This window comes from Peromyscus eremicus, chromosome X (genome assembly GCF_949786415.1).
Source record: "Peromyscus eremicus chromosome X, PerEre_H2_v1, whole genome shotgun sequence".
In the NCBI taxonomy this organism is placed as follows: Eukaryota; Metazoa; Chordata; class Mammalia; order Rodentia; family Cricetidae; genus Peromyscus; species Peromyscus eremicus.
The window spans coordinates 46,814,549-46,831,559 of NC_081439.1; the positions used below are offsets into that span (position 1 = coordinate 46,814,549).

Here is a 17,011-nt window from a genome sequence, read left to right on the forward strand (position 1 = left end):
TGCCTCTGCCTCCCAGTGCTGGGATTAAATCCCCCTGCCTCTGCCCCCGAGTGACAGGATTAAATCCCCCTGCCTCTGCCTCCCAGTGCTGGGATTAAATCCCCTTGACTCTGTCTCCCAAGTGACAGGATTAAATCCCCCTGCCTCTGCCCCAGAGTGACAGGATTAAATCCCCCTGCCTCTGCCTCCCAGTGCTGGGATTAAATCCCCCTGCCTCTGCCCCCGAGTGACAGGATTAAATCCCCCAGACTCTTCCTCCCAGTGATGGGATTTAATTCCCCAGCCTCTGCCCCCAAGTGACAGGATTAAATCACCCTGCCTCTGCCCCCGAGTGAGAGGATTAAATCCCCCTGCCTCTGTCGCCCAGTGCTGGGAATGAATCCCCCTGCCTCTGGCTCCGAGTAATGGGATTAAATCCCCTTGCCTCTGCCCCCGAGTGACAGGATTAAATCCCCTTGCCTCTGCGCCTGAGTGACAGGATTAAATCCCCCTGCCTCCTCCTCCCAGTGCTGGGATTAAATCCCCTTGCCTCTGCCTCCCAAGTGACAGGATTAAATCCCCCTGCCTTTGTCTCTCAGTGCTGGGAATGAATCCCCCTGCCTCTGCTTCCCAGTGACAGGATTAAATCCCCCTGCCTCTGCCCCCGAGTGAGAGGATTAAATCCCCCTGCCTCTGTCTCCCAGTGCTGGGAATGAATCCCCCTGCCTCTGGCTCCCAGTGATGGGATTAAATCCCCTTGCCTCTGCCCCCGAGTGACAGGATTAAATCCCCCTGCCTCTGCCTCCCAATTAATGAAATTAAATCCTCCAGCTTCTGCCTCCCAGTGCTGGGAATAAATCCCTCTGCCTCTGCCTCCAAGTGACAGGATTAAATCCCCCTGCCTCTGTCTCCCAGTGCTGGGATTAAATCCCCATGCCTCTGCCTCCCAAGTGACAGGATTAAATCCCCCAGCCTCTGCCCCCGAGTGACAGGATTAAATCCCCTTGCCTCTCCCTCCCAAGTGACAGGATTAAATCCCCCTGCCTCTGTCTCCCAGTGCTGGGAATGAATCCCCCTTCCTCTGCCTCCAAGTGATGGGATTAAATCCCCTTTCCTCTGCCCCCGAGTGACAGGATTAATTCCAATTGCCTCTGCCTCCCAAGTGACAGGATTAAATCTCCCTGCTTCTGCCTCCCAGTGCTGGGATTAAATCCCCCTGCCTCTGCCTCCCAGTGCTGGGATTAAATCCCCCAGCCTCTGCCCCCGAGTTACAGTATCAAATCCCCCTGTCTCTGCCCCCGAGTGACAGGATTAAAACCCCCTGCCTCTGCCTCCCAGTACTGGGATTAAATCCCCTTACCTCTGTCCCAGAGTGACGGGGAAAAAATCCCCCTGCCTCTGCCTCCCAAGAGCTGAAATTAAATCCCCCTGCCCCTGCCTCCCAGTGCTGGAATTAAATCCCCCTGCCTCTGCCTCCCAAGTGACAGGATTAAATCCCCCTGCCTCTGCCTCCAAGTAATGGGATTTAATCCCCCTGCCTCTGCCTCCCAATGCTGGGATTAAATCCCCCTGCCTCTGCCTCCCAATTGCTGAAATTAAATCCTCCAGCTTCTGCCTCCCAGTGCTGGGAATAAATCCCTCTGCCTCTGCCTCCAAGTGACAGGATTAAATCCCCCTGCCTCTGTCTCGCAGTGCTGGGAAGAAAATACCCCTGCCTCTGCCTCCGAGTGACAGGATTAAATCCGCCTGCCTCAGCCCCCGAGGGACAGGATTAAATCCCCCTGCCTCTGCCTCCCAGTGCTGGGATTAAATCCCCTTGCTTCTGCCCCCGAGTGACAGGATTAAATCCCCCTGCCTCTGCCTCCCAGTGCTGGGATTAAATCCCCTTGCCTCTGCCTCCCAAGTGACAGGATTAAATCCCCCTGCCTCTGTCTCCCAGTGCTGGGATTAAATCCCCCTGTCTCTGCCTCCCAGTGCTGGCATTAAATCCCCCTGCCTCTGCCCCCGAGTGACAGGATTAAAACACCCTGCCTCTGCCTCCCAGTGCTGGGATTAAATCCCCTTACCTCTGCCCCAGAGTGACAGGATTAAATCCCCCAGCCTCTTCCTCCCAGTGATGGGATTTAATTCCCCAGCCTCTGCCCCCGAGTGACAGGAATATATCCCCCTGCCTCTGCCCCCGAGTGACAGGATTAAATCCCACTGCCTCTGCCCCTGAGTGACAGGATTAAATCCCCCTGCCTCTGCCTCCAAGTAATGGGATTTAATCTCCCCTGCCTCTGCCTCCCAGTGCTGGGATTATATCCCCCTGCCTCTGCCTCCCAATTAATGAAATTAAATCCTCCAGCTTCTGCCTCCCAGTGCTGGGAATAAATCCCTCTGCCTCTGCCTCCCAGTGCTGGGATTAAATCCCCCTGCCTCTACCTCCCAGTGCTGGGATTAAATCCCCTTTCCTCTGCCCCCGAGTGACAGGATTAATTCCCCTTGCCTCTGCCTCCCAAGTGACAGGATTAAATCTCCCTGCTTCTGCCTCCCAATGCTGGGATTAAATCCCCCTGCCTCTGCCTCCCAGTGCTGGGATTAAATCCCCTTGCTTTTGCCCCCGAGTGACAGGATTAAATCCCCCTGCCTCTGCCCCCGAGTGACAGGATTAAAACCCCCTGCCTCTGCCTCCCAGTACTGGGATTAAATCCCCTTACCTCTGCCCCAGAGTGACGGGGAAAAAATCCCCCTGCCTCTGCCTCCCAAGAGCTGAAATTAAATCCCACTGCCTCTGACTCCCAGTGATGGGATTTAATTCCCCAGCCTCTGCCCCTGAGTGACAGTTTTAAATTCCCCTGCCTCTGCCCCTGAGTGACAGGATTACATCTCCCTGCCTCTGCTTCGCAGTGCTGGAATTAAATCCGCCTGCCTCTGCCTTCCAGTGATGAGATTTAATTCCCTAGCCTCTGTACCTGAGTGACAGGATTAAATCCCCCTGCCTCTGCCCCTGAGTGACAGGATTAAATCTCCCTGCCTCTGCTTCCCAATGCTGGAATTAAATCCCCCTGCCTCTGTCTCCCAGTGCTGGGAATGAATCCCCCTGCCTATGCCTCCCAGTGCTGGGATTAAATCCCCTTGCTTCTGCCCCCGAGTGACAGGATTAAATCCCCCTGCCTCTGCCTCCCAATGCTGGGATTAAATCCCCTTGCCTCTGACTCCCAAGTGACGGGATTAAATCCCCCTGCCTCTGTCTCCCAGTGCTGGGATTAAATACCCCTGTCTCTGCCTCCCAGTGCTGGAATTAAATCCCACTGCCTCTGCCCCCGAGTGACAGGATTAAAACCCCCTGCCTCTGCCTCCCAAGAGCTGAAATTAAATCCCCCTGACTCTGCCTCCCAGTGCTAGAATTAAATCCCCCTGCCTCTGCCTCCCAAGTGACAGGATTAAATCCCCCTGCCTCTGCCTCCAAGTAATGGGATTTAATCCCCCTGCCTCTGCCTCCCAATGCTGGGATTAAATCCCCCTGCCTCTGCCTCCCAATTGCTGAAATTAAATCCTCCAGCTTCTGCCTCCCAGTGCTGGGAATAAATCCCTCTGCCTCTGCCTCCAAGTGACAGGATTAAATCCCCCTGCCTCTGTCTCGCAGTGCTGGGAATAAAATACCCCTGCCTCTGCCTCCGAGTGACAGGATTAAATCCGCCTGCCTCAGCCCCCGAGGGACAGGATTAAATCCCCCTGCCTCTGCCTCCCAGTTCTGGGATTAAATCCCCTTGCTTCTGCCCCCGAGTGACAGGATTAAATCCCCCTGCCTCTGCCTCCCAGTGCTGGGATTAAATCCCCTTGCCTCTGCCTCCCAAGTGACAGGATTAAATCACCCTGCCTCTGTCTCCCAGTGCTGGGATTAAATCCCCCTGTCTCTGCCTCCCAGTGCTGGCATTAAATCCCCCTGCCTCTGCCCCCGAGTGACAGGATTAAAACACCCTGCCTCTGCCTCCCAGTGCTGTGATTAAATCCCCCTGCCTCTGCCTCCCAGTGCTGGGATTAAATCCCCCAGCCTCTGCCCCCGAGTTACAGTATCAAATCCCCCTGTCTCTGCCCCCGAGTGACAGGATTAAAACCCCCTGCCTCTGCCTCCCAGTACTGGGATTAAATCCCCTTACCTCTGCCCCAGAGTGACGGGGAAAAAATCCCCCTGCCTCTGCCTCCCAAGAGCTGAAATTAAATCCCCCTGCCTCTGCCTCCCAGTGCTGGAATTAAATCCCCCTGCCTCTGCCTCCCAAGTGACAGGATTAAATCCCCCTGCCTCTGCCTCCAAGTAATGGGATTTAATCCCCCTGCCTCTGCCTCCCAATGCTGGGATTAAATCCCCATGCCTCTGCCTCCCAATTGCTGAAATTAAATCCTCCACCTTCTGCCTCCCAGTGCTGGGAATAAATCCCTCTGCCTCTGCCTCCAAGTGACAGGATTAAATCCCCCTGCCTCTGTCTCGCAGTGCTGAGAATAAAATACCCCTGCCTCTGCCTCCGAGTGACAGGATTAAATCCGCCTGCCTCAGCCCCCGAGGGACAGGATTAAATCCCCCTGCCTCTGCCTCCCAGTGCTGGGATTAAATCCCCTTGCTTCTGCCCCCGAGTGACAGGATGAAATCCCCCTGCCTCTGCCTCCCAGTGCTGGGATTAAATCCCCTTGCCTCTGCCTCCCAAGTGACAGGATTAAATCCCCCTGCCTCTGTCTCCCAGTGCTGGGATTAAATCCCCCTGTCTCTGCCTCCCAGTGCTGGCATTAAATCCCCCTGCCTCTGCCCCCGAGTGACAGGATTAAAACACCCTGCCTCTGCCTCCCAGTGCTGTGATTAAATCCCCCTGCCTCTGCCTCCCAGTGCTGGGATTAAATCCCCCAGCCTCTGCCCCCGAATTACAGTATCAAATCCCCCTGTCTCTGCCCCCGAGTGACAGGATTAAAACCCCCTGCCTCTGCCTCCCAGTACTGGGATTAAATCCCCTTACCTCTGCCCCAGAGTGACGGGGAAAAAATCCCCCTGCCTCTGCCTCCCAAGAGCTGAAATTAAATCCCCCTGCCTCTGCCTCCCAGTGCTGGAATTAAATCCCCCTGCCTCTGCCTCCCAAGTGACAGGATTAAATCCCCCTGCCTCTGCCTCCAAGTAATGGGATTTAATCCCCCTGCCTCTGCCTCCCAATGCTGGGATTAAATCCCCCTGCCTCTGCCTCCCAATTGCTGAAATTAAATCCTCCAGCTTCTGCCTCCCAGTGCTGGGAATAAATCCCTCTGCCTCTGCCTCCAAGTGACAGGATTAAATCCCCCTGCCTCTGTCTCGCAGTGCTGGGAAGAAAATACCCCTGCCTCTGCCTCCGAGTGACAGGATTAAATCCGCCTGCCTCAGCCCCCGAGGGACAGGATTAAATCCCCCTGCCTCTGCCTCCCAGTGCTGGGATTAAATCCCCTTGCTTCTGCCCCCGAGTGACAGGATTAAATCCCCCTGCCTCTGCCTCCCAGTGCTGGGATTAAATCCCCTTGCTTCTGCCCCCGAGTGACAGGATTAAATCCCCCTGCCTCTGCCTCCCAGTGCTGGGATTAAATCCCCTTGCCTCTGCCTCCCAAGTGACAGGATTAAATCCCCCTGCCTCTGTCTCCCAGTGCTGGGATTAAATCCCCCTGTCTCTGCCTCCCAGTGCTGGCATTAAATCCCCCTGCCTCTGCCCCCGAGTGACAGGATTAAAACACCCTGCCTCTGCCTCCCAGTGCTGGGATTAAATCCCCTTACCTCTGCCCCAGAGTGACAGGATTAAATCCCCCAGCCTCTTCCTCCCAGTGATGGGATTTAATTCCCCAGCCTCTGCCCCCGAGTGACAGGATTAAATCCCCCTGCCTCTGCCCCCGAGTGACAGGATTAAATCCCACTGCCTCTGCCCCTGAGTGACAGGATTAAATCCCCCTGCCTCTGCCTCCAAGTAATGGGATTTAATCCCCCCTGCCACTGCCTCCAGTGCTGGGATTATATCCCCCTGCCTCTGCCTCCCAATTAATGAAATTAAATCCTCCAGCTTCTGCCTCCCAGTGCTGGGAATAAATCCCTCTGCCTCTGCCTCCCAGTGCTGGGATTAAATCCCCATGCCTCTGCCTCCCAAGTGACAGGATTAAATCCCCCAGCCTCTGCCCCCGAGTGACAGGATTAAATCCCCTTGCCTCTCCCTCCCAAGTGACAGGATTAAATCCCCCTGCCTCTGCCTCCCAGTGCTGGGATTAAATCCCCTTGCCTCTGCCTCACAAGTGACGGGAATAAATACCCTGACTCTGTATCCCAGTGCTGGGATTAAATCCCCCTGTCTCTGCCTCCCAATTGCTGAAATTAAATCCTCCAGCTTCTGCCTCCCAGTGCTGGGAATAAATCCCTCTGCCTCTGCCTCCAAGTGACAGGATTAAATCCCCCTGCCTCTGTCTCGCAGTGCTGGGAATAAAATCCCCTTGCCTCTGCCTCCGAGTGACAGGATTAAATCCCCCTGCCTCTGCCCCTGAGTGACAGGATTAAATCCCCTTGCCTCTGTCTCCCAGTGCTGGGATTAAATCCCCCTGCCTCTGCCTCCCAGTGCTGGGATTAAATCCCCTTACCTCTGCCCCAGAGTGACAGGATTAAATCCCCCTGCTCTGCCTCCCAGTGCTGGGATTAAATCCCCTTGCCTCTGCCTCCCAAGTGACAGGATTAAATCCTTCTGCCTCTGTCTCCCAGTGCTGGGATTTAATCCCCCTGTCTCTGCCTCCCAGTGCTGGCATTAAATCCCCCTGCCTCTGCCCCCGAGTGACAGGATTAAAACACCCTGCCTCTGCCTCCCAGTGCTGGGATTAAATCCCCTTACCTCTGCCCCAGAGTGACAGGATTAAATCCCCCAGCCTCTTCCTCCCAGTGATGGGTTTTAATTCCCCAGCCTCTGCCCCCGAGTGACAGGATTAAATCCCCCTGCCTCTGCCCCCGAGTGACAGGATTAAATCCCACTGCCTCTGCCCCTGAGTGACAGGATTAAATCCCCCTGCCTCTGCCTCCAAGTAATGGGATTTAATCCCCCCTGCCACTGCCTCCCAGTGCTGGGATTATATCCCCCTGCCTCTGCCTCCCAATTAATGAAATTAAATCCTCCAGCTTCTGCCTCCCAGTGCTGGGAATAAATCCCTCTGCCTCTGCCTCCCAGTGCTGGGATTAAATCCCCATGCCTCTGCCTCCCAAGTGACAGGATTAAATCCCCTAGCCTCTGCCCCCGAGTGACAGGATTAAATCCCCTTGCCTCTCCCTCCCAAGTGACAGGATTAAATCCCCCTGCCTCTGTCTCCCAGTGCTGGGAATGAATTCCCCTGCCTCTGCCTCCCAGTGATGGGATTAAATCCCCTTTCCTCTGCCCCCGAGTGACAGGATTAATTCCCCTTGCCTCTGCCTCCCAAGTGACAGGACTAAATCTCCCTGCTTCTGCCTCCCAGTTCTGGGATTAAATCCCCTTGCCTCTGCCTCCCAGTGCTGGGATTAAATCCCCCAGCCTCTGCCCCCGAGTTACAGTATCAAATCCCCCTGTCTCTGCCCCCGAGTGACAGGATTAAATCTCCCTGCCTCTGCCTCCCAGTGATGTGATTAAATCCCCCTGCCTCTGCACCCTAGTGACAGGATTAAATCCCCCTGCGTCTTCCTCCCAGTTATGGGATTTAATTCCGCAGCCTCTGCCCCCAAGTGACAGGATTAAATCCCTCTGCCTCTGCCCCTGAGTGACAGGATTAAATCCCCCTACCTCTGCCCCAGAGTGACAGGAAAAAAATCCCCTTGCCTCTGCCTCCCAAGAGCTGAAATTAAATCCCCCTGCCTCTGCCTCCCAAGAGCTGAAATTAAATCCCCCTGCCTCTGCCTCCCAGTGCTGGGATTAAATCCCCCTGCCTATGCCTCCCAGTGCTGGGATTAAATCCCCTTGACTCTGCTTCCCAAGTGACAGGATTAAATCCCCCTGCCTCTGTCTCCCAGTGCTGTGAATAAATCCCCCTGCCTCTGCCTCCCGTGCTGTGATTAAATCCCCTTGCTTCTGCCCCCGAGTGACAGGATTAAATCCCCCTGCATCTGCCCCCGAGTGACAGGATTAAATCCCCCTGTCTCTGCCTCCCAGTGCTGGAATTAAACCCCCCTGCCTCTGCCTCCAAGTGATGGGTTAAATCCCCTTGCTTCTGCCCCCGAGTGACAGGATTAAATCCCCCTGCCTCTGCCTCCCAGTGCTGGGATTAAATCCCCTTGCCTCTGCCTCCCAAGTGACAGGATTAAATCCCCCTGCCTCTGTCTCCCAGTGCCAGGATTAAATCCCCCTGTCTCTGCCTCCCAGTGCTAGGATTAAATCCCCCTGCCTCTGCCCCCGAGTGACAGGATTAAAACCCCCTGCCTCTGCCTCCCAGTACTGGGATTAAATCCCCTTACCTCTGCCCCAGAGTGACGGGGAAAAAATCCCCCTGCCTCTGCCTCCCAAGAGCTGAAATTAAATCCCACTGCCTCTGACTCCCAGTGCTGGAATTAAATCCCCCTGCCTCTGCCTCCCAAGTGACAGGATTAAATCCCCCTGCCTCTGCCTCCAAGTAATGGGATTTAATCCCCCTGCCTCTGCCTCCCAATGCTGGGATTAAATCCCCCTGCCTCTGCCTCCCAATTGCTGAAATTAAATCCTCCAGCTTCTGCCTCCCAGTGCTGGGAATAAATCCCTCTGCCTCTGCCTCCAAGTGACAGGATTAAATCCCCCTGCCTCTGTCTCCCAGTGCTGGGAATAAAATACCCCTGCCTCTGCCCCCTAGTGACAGGATTAAATCCCCCTGCCTCTGCCTCCCAGTGCTGGAATTAAATCCCCCTGCCTCTGCCTCCCAGTGATGGGATTTAATTCCCCAGCCTCTGCCCCTGAGTGACAGTTTTAAATTCCCCTGCCTCTGCTCCTGAGTGACAGGATTACATCTCCCTGCCTCTGCTTCGCAGTGCTGGAATTAAATCCGCCTGCCTCTGCCTTCCAATGATGGGATTTAATTCCCTAGACTCTGCCCCTGAGTGACAGGATTAAATCCCCCTGCCTCTGCCCCTGAGTGACAGGATTAAATCTCCCTGCCTCTGCTTCCCAATGCTGGAATTAAATCCCCCTGCCTCTGTCTCCCAGTGCTGGGAATGAATCCCCCTGCCTCTGCCTCCCAGTGCTGGGATTAAATCCCCTTGCTTCTGCCCCCGAGTGACAGGATTAAATCCCCCTGCCTCTGCCTCCCAATGCTGGGATTAAATCCCCTTGCCTCTGCCTCCCAAGTGACGGGATTAAATCCCCCTGCCTCTGTCTCCCAGTGCTGGGATTAAATACCCCTGTCTCTGCCTCCCAGTGCTGGAATTAAATCCCACTGCCTCTGCCCCTGAGTGACAGGATTAAAACCCCCTGCCTCTGCCTCCCAAGAGCTGAAATTAAATCCCACTGCCTCTGCCTCCCAGTGCTGGAATTAAATCCCCCTGCCTCTGCCTCCCAAATGACAGGATTAAATCCCCCTGCCTCTGCCTCCAAGTAATGGGATTTAATCCCCCTGCCTCTGCCTCCCAATGCTGGGATTAAATCCCCCTGCCTCTGCCTCCCAATTGCTGAAATTAAATGCTCCAGCTTCTGCCTCCCAGTGCTGGGAATAAATCCCTCTGCCTCTGCCTCCAAGTGACAGGATTAAATCCCCCTGCCTCTGCCTCCCAGTGCTGGAATTAAAGCCCCCTGCCTCTGCCTCCCAGTGATGGGATTTAATTCCCCAGCCTCTGCCCCCGAGTGACAGTTTTAAATTCCCCTGCCTCTGCCCCTGAGTGACAGGATTACATCTCCCTGCCTCTGCTTCCCAGTGCTGGAATTAAATCCCCCTGCCTCTGCCTTCCAGTGATGGGATTTAATTCCCTAGCCTCTGCCCCTGAGTGACAGGATTAAATCCCCCTGCCTCTGCCCCTGAGTGACAGGATTAAATCTCCCTGCCTCTGCTTCCCAATGCTGGAATTAAATCCCCCTGCCTCTGCCTCCCAGTGCTGGGAATGAATCCCCCTGACTCAGCCTCCCAGTGATGGGATTAAATCCCATTGCCTCTGCCCCCGAGTGACAGGATTAAATCCCCCTGCCTCTGAGCCTGAGTGACAGGATTAAATCCCCCTGCCTCTGCCTCCCAGTGCTGGGATTAAATCCCCTTGCCTCTGCCTCCCAAGTGACAGGATTAAATCCCCCTGCCTCTGTCTCTCAGTGCTGAGAATGAATCCCCCTGCCTCTGCCTCCCAGTGATGGGATTAAATCCCCCTGCCTCTGCCCCTGAGTGACAGGATTAAATCCCTCTGCCTCTGCCTCCCAGTGACAAGATTAAATCCCCCTGCCTCTGCCCCCGAGTGACAGGATTAAATCCCCCTGCATCTGTCTCCCAGTGCTGGGAATGAATCCCCCTGCCTCTGCCTCTCAGTGACAGGATTAAATCCTCCTGTCTCTGCCGCCGAGTGACAGGATTAAATCCCCCTGCCTGCGCCCTGAGTGACAGGATTAAATCCCCCTGCCTCTGCCTCCCAGTGCTGGGAATAAATCCCCCTGCCTCTGTCTCCCAAGAGCTGAAATTAAATCCTCCTGCCTCTGCCTCCCAGTGCTGGAATTAAATCCCCCTGCCTCTGCCCCCTAGTCACAGTATTAAATCCCCCTGTCTCTGCCTCCAAGTAATGGGATTTAATCCCCCTACCTCTGCCTCCCAGTGCTGGGATTAAATCCCCCTGCCTCTGCCTCCCAGTGACAGGATTAAATCCCCCTGCCTCTGCCCCTGAGTGACAGGATTAAATCCCCCTGCCTCTGACCCCGAGTGACAGGATTAAATCCCCCTTCCTCTGCCCCCGAGTGACAGGATTATATCCCCCTGCCTCTGCCTCCCAGTGCTGGGATTAAATCCCCCTGCCTCTGCCTCCCAGTGCTGGGATTAAATCCCCCTGCCTCTGCCTCCCAGTGCTGGGATTAAATCCCCCTGCCTCTGCCTCCCAAGTGACAGGATTAAATCCCCTTGCCTCTGCCCCTGAGTGACAGGATTAAATCCCCCTGCCTCTGACCCCGAGTGACAGGATTAAATCCCCCTTCCTCTGCCCCCGAGTGACAGGATTATATCCCCCTGCCTCTGCCTCCCAGTGCTGGGATTAAATCCCCCTGCCTCTGCCTCCCAGTGCTGGGATTAAATCCCCCTGCCTCTGCCTCCCAAGTGACAGGATCAAATCCCCCTGCCTCTGCCCCCGAGTGACAGGATTAAATCCCCCTGCCTCTTCCCCTGAGTGACAGGATTAAATCCCCCTGCCTCTGCCCCGGAGTGACAGGATTAAATCCCCCTGTCTCTGCCTCCCAGTGACAGGATTAAATCCCCCTGCCTCTGCCTCCCAGTGACAGGATTAAATCCCCCTGCCTCTGCCCCTGAGTGACAGGATTAAATCCCCCTGCCTCTGCCCCTGAGTGACAGGATTAAATCTCCCTGCCTCTGCTTCCCAATGCTGGAATTAAATCCCCCTGCTTCTGCCTCCCAGTGCTGGGAATGAATCCCCCTGACTCAGCCTCCCAGTGATGGGATTAAATCCCATTGCCTCTGCCCCCGAGTGACAGGATTAAATCCCCCTGCCTCTGAGCCTGAGTGACAGGATTAAATCCCCCTGCCTCTGCCTCCCAGTGCTGGGATTAAATCCCCTTGCCTCTGCCTCCCAAGTGACAGGATTAAATCCCCCTGCCTCTGTCTCTCAGTGCTGGGAATGAATCGCCCTGCCTCTGCCTCCCAGTGATGGGATTAAATCCCCCTGCCTCTGCCCCTGAGTGACAGGATTAAATCCCTCTGCCTCTGCCTCCCAGTGACAAGATTAAATCCCCCTGCCTCTGCCCCCGAGTGACAGGATTAAATCCCCCTGCATCTGTCTCCCAGTGCTGGGAATGAATCCCCCTGCCTCTGCCTCTCAGTGACAGGATTAAATCCTCCTGTCTCTGCCGCCGAGTGACAGGATTAAATCCCCCTGCCTGCGCCCTGAGTGACAGGATTAAATCCCCCTGCCTCTGCCTCCCAGTGCTGGGAATAAATCCCCCTGCCTCTGTCTCCCAAGAGCTGAAATTAAATCCTCCTGCCTCTGCCTCCCAGTGCTGGAATTAAATCCCCCTGCCTCTGCCCCCTAGTCACAGTATTAAATCCCCCTGTCTCTGCCTCCAAGTAATGGGATTTAATCCCCCTACCTATGCCTCCCAGTGCTGGGATTAAATGCCCCTGCCTCTGCCCCCGAGTGACAGGATTAAATCCCTCTGCCTCTGCCCCTGAGTGACAGGATTAAATCCCCTTGCCTCTGCCTCCCCGTGCTGAGATTTAATCCCCCTGCTTCTGCCCCCAAGTGATGGGATTTAATTCCCCAGTCTCTGCCCCCGAGTGACAGGATTAAATCCCCCTGCCTCTGCCTCCCCAGTGCTGGAATTAAATCCCCCTGCCTCTGCCCCGGAGTGACAGGATTAAATCCCCCTGCCTCTGCCCCCGAGTGCTGGGATTAAATCCCCCTGCCTCTACCCCTGAGTGACAAAATTAAATCCCCCTGCCTCTGCCTCCCAGTGACAGGATTAAATCCCCCTGCCTCTGCCTCCCAGTCCTGGGATTAAATCCCCCTACCTCTGCCCCAGAGTGACAAGATTAAATTCCCCTGCCTCTGTCTCCCAGTGCTGGGAATGAATCCCCCTGCCTCTGCCTCCCAGTGATGGGATTAAATCCACCTGCCTCTGTCTCCCAGTGCTGTGAATGAATCCCCCTGCCTCTGCCTCCCAGTGATGGGATTAAATCGCCCTCCCTCTGCCTACCAGTGCTGGGATTAAATCTCCTTGCCTCTGCCTCCCAAGTGACAGGATTAAATCCCCCTGCCTCTGTCTCCCAGTGCTGGGAATAAATCCCCCTGTCTCTGCCTCCCAGTGCTGGGATTAAAACCCCTTACCTCTGCCCCAGAGTGATGGGAAAAAAATTCCCCTGCCTCTGCCTCCCAAGAGCTGAAATTAAATCCCCCTGCCTCTGACTCCCAGTGCTGGAATTAAATCCCCCTGCCTCTGCCTCCCAAGTGACAGGATTAAATCCCCCTGCCTCTGCCTCCAAGTAATGGGATTTAATTCCCCCTGCCTCTGCCTCCCAATGCTGGGATTAAATCCCCCTGCCTCTGCCTCCCAATTGCTGAAATTAAATCCTCCAGCTTCTGCCTCCCAGTGCTGGGAATAAATCCCTCTGCCTCTGCCTCCCAGTGCTGGGATTAAATCCCCCTACCTCTGCCCCAGAGTGACGGGAAAAAATCCCCCTGCCTCTGCCTCCCAAGAGCTGAAATTAAATCCCACTGCCTCTGCCTCCCAGTGCTGGAATTAAATCGCCCTGCCTCTGCCTCCCAAGTGACAGGATTAAATCCCCCTGCCTCTGCCTCCAAGTATTGGGATTTAATCCCCCTGCCTCTGCCTCCCTATGCTGGGATTAAATCCCCCTGCCTCTGCCTCCCAATTGCTGAAATTAAATCCTCCAGCTTCTGCCTCCCAGTGCTGGGATTAAATCCCTCTGCCTCTGCCTCCAAGTTACAGGATTAAATCCCCCTGCCTCTGTCTCCCAGTGCTGGGAATAAAATACCCCTGCCTCTGCCCCAGAGTGACGGGAAAAAATCCCCCTGCCTCTGCCTCCCAAGAGCTGAAATTAAATCCCACTGCCTCTGCCTCCCAGTGCTGGAATTAAATCGCCCTGCCTCTGCCTCCCAAGTGACAGGATTAAATCCCCCTGCCTCTGCCTCCAAGTAATGGGATTTAATCCCCCTGCCTCTGCCTCCCTATGCTGGGATTAAATCCCTCTGCCTCTGCCTCCCAATTGCTGAAATTAAATCCTCCAGCTTCTGCCTCCCAGTGCTGGGATTAAATCCTTCTGCCTCTGCCTCCAAGTTACAGGATTAAATCCCCCTGCCTCTTTCTCCCAGTGCTGGGAATAAATCCCCCTGCCTCTTCCTCCCAGTGCTGGGATTAAATCCCACTGCCTCTGCCTCCCAGTGCTGGGATTAAATCCCCTTGCCTCTGCCTCCCAAGTGACAGGATTAAATCCCCCTGCCTCTGCCTCCCAAATGACAGGATTAAATCCCCCTGCCTCTGCCCCCAAGTGATGGGATTTATTTCCCCAGCATCTGACCCCTAGTGACAGGATTAAATCCCCCTGCCTCTGCCCCTGAGTGACAGGATTAAATCTCCCTGCCTCTGCTTCCCAGTGCTGGAATTAAATCCCCCTGCCTCTGCCTCCCAGTGCTGGGATTAAATCCCCTTGCCTCTGCCCCCAAGTGACAGGATTAAATCCCCTGCCTCTGCCCCCGGAGTGAGAGCATTAAATCCCCCTGCCTCTGTCTCCCATTGCTGGGAATGAATCCCCCTGCCTCTGCCTCCCAGTGCTGGGATTAAATCCCCTTGCCTCTTCCCTGGAGTGACAGGATTAAATCCCCTTGCCTCTGCCTCCCAAGTGACAGGATTAAATCCCCCTGCCTCTGTCTCCCAGTGCTGGGAATAAATCCCCCTGCCTCTGCCTCCCAGTGCTGGGATTAAATCCCCCTACCTCTGCCCCAGAGTGACGGGAAAAAATCCCCCTGCCTCTGCCTCCCAAGAGCTGAAATTAAATCTCCCTGCCTCTGCCTCCCAGTGCTGGAATTAAATCCCCCTGCCTCTGCCTCCCAAGTGACAGGATTAAATCCCCCTGCCTCTTCCTCCAAGTAATGGGATTTAATCCCCTGCCTCTGCCTCCCAATGCTGAGATTAAATCCTCCAGCTTCTGCCTCCCAGTGCTGGGATTAAATCCCTCTGCCTCTGCCTCCAAGTGACAGGATTAAATCCCCCTGCCTCTGCCCCTGAGTGACAGGATTAAATCCCCCTGCCTCTGCCTCCCAGTGATGGGATTAAATCCCCCTGCCTCTTCCTCCCAGTGTTGGATTAAATCCCCCTGCCTCTGCCTCCCAGTGCTGGGATTAAATCCCCTTGCCTCTGCCTCCCAAGTGACAGGATTAAATCCCTCTTCCTCTGCCCCTGAGTGACAGGATTAAATCCCCCTGCCTCTGCCCCCAAGTGATGGGATTTAATTCCCCAGCATCTGACCCCTAGTGACAGGATTAAATCCCCCTGCCTCTGCCCCTGAGTGACAGCATTAAATCCCCCTGCCTCTGCCTCCCAAGTGACAGGATTAAATCCCCCTGCCTCTGCCCCCGAGTGACAGGATTAAATCCCCCTGCCTCTGCCTCCAAGTAATGGGATTAATTCCCCCTGCCTCTGCCTCCCAATGCTGGGATTAATTCCCCCTGCCTCTGCCTCCCAATTGCTGAAATTAAATCCTCTGGCTTCTGCCTCCCAATGCTGGGATTAAATCCCCCTGCCTCTGCCCCCGAGTGACAGGATTAAATCCCCCTGTCTCTGCCCCCGAGTGACAGGATTAAATCCCCCTGCCTCTGCCCCCGAGTGACAGGATTAAATCCCCCTGCCTCTGCCTCCCAGTGATGGGATTAAATCCCCCTGCCTCTGCCCCAGAGTAACAGGATTAAATTCCCCTGCCTCTGCCTCCCAGTGCTGGGATTAAATACTGCTGCCTCTGCCCCCGAGTGACAGGATTAAATGCCTCTGCCTCTGCCCCTGAGTGACAGGATTAAATCCCTCTGCCTCTGCCTCCCAGTGCTGGGATTAAATCCCCCAGCCTCTTCCCCCGAGTGACAGGATTAAATCCCCCTGCCTCTTCCCCCGAGTGACAGGATTAAATCCCCCTGCCTCTGCCCCCAAGTGATGGGATTTAATTCCCCAGCCTCTTCCCCCGAGTGACAGGATTAAATCCCCCTGCCTCTGCCCCGGAGTGACAGGATTAAATCCCCCTGCCTCTGCCTCCCAGTGACAGGATTAAATCCCCCTGCCTCTGCCTCCCAGTGATGACAGTAAAGGCCCGCACCAAGGCCACCGCCAGGGCCAGGCTCATGGTGTCTTTCGAAATGGCGGCGACCGGTAGAAAAGCCGAGAAGGGGGGGTGGCAGCTGAAAGGCGGGAGGAGGTGGCGGTGAGAGGGAGGGAAGCTGTCCGGAGGGAGGTGAAGGGGTTTATTCTGAGATGGACCACCTCTGGGAACAGGGGCCCACGGGCCGGGCGGGGAGACGGTCCCCGGCTTCGACGACGTGGGGCTTTACGTAAACAAGGGGGCGGTTGGTGCGAAGCGAGGTCTAGAGGACAGAAACCGAGACCGAAGGCACGGGTTCAAGAGCAGGGGAAACTCGACTCTGAGATGGCTGTTTCTCAACCTCCTCACCTCGAACCACACAGTCTGGGGCTTGTTTCCTGGTCCTGTTGAGCAGGCGGCCGCGGACAGCGCTCCTCACGCCGCCCGGTCTCGAACTGTGGAGAAGGAAATCACGCCCTCGCTGGGGGAAGAACCCGGAGAGACGCCGCGGGAAGCCTCGGCTCTCTGGCGCCCCCTCTGGCGTGGGGGGGTACTTTCTCAGTCTCATAGACCAGCGGCCGTCGGATACTCCAGCGCTTTGACTCGATTGCTTCTGCGGCTCCACCTTCCTGGACGTCTGCCTCTGAAATCCTCCTTCCACAAGTCACCCTCTCCGAGCTAACTCTCTTTAAACCTCAGGTTTCAGCACCGAGAAAGGAAGTTTCTGCACAATTTGTTTCTCTTATGTCTGTAATTATCCCGACCTCTGCCATGGCTCCCGTCTCTTTTAAATTTCACGGCAGATGTCAATCTGTAAATATTCACGAGTGGTACCCCCTGCAAACACCGGGAAAAGCAGGCGTGTGTCTTCGGAGTGTTGGGAGAAGGTCAAGTTGAACATCAGGAAGAGGGCTTAGAATAGGAGGAAGTAACTTGAAGAGAAAATATGTATTCCTTCTCTTTATTATGCAGACTCAAGTTTTCAAGGTATTTGATCAGTACAGGAAAGAGACTAAGCCATGTGAGTTTGTAGATCCCAATCTGTTGAAGCTACACTTTACATAGACATATTTACGTTCTTACCAGTTTC

The 17,011-nt window shown here is 55.2% G+C and overlaps 1 protein-coding gene across 1 annotated transcript in view; it reads right to left on the minus strand.

Moving 5' to 3' along the window:
- The window catches only part of LOC131899404 (melanoma-associated antigen B3-like), a 47,873-nt gene extending 31,424 nt beyond the window's left edge, over positions 1–16,449 (minus strand). The window contains exon 1 of the mRNA XM_059250846.1: positions 16,291–16,449. The gene's annotated coding sequence lies outside the window, so the exon portion shown is untranslated. The remainder of the gene's footprint in view (positions 1–16,290) is intronic.
- Positions 16,450–17,011: the final 562 nt, after the last annotated feature.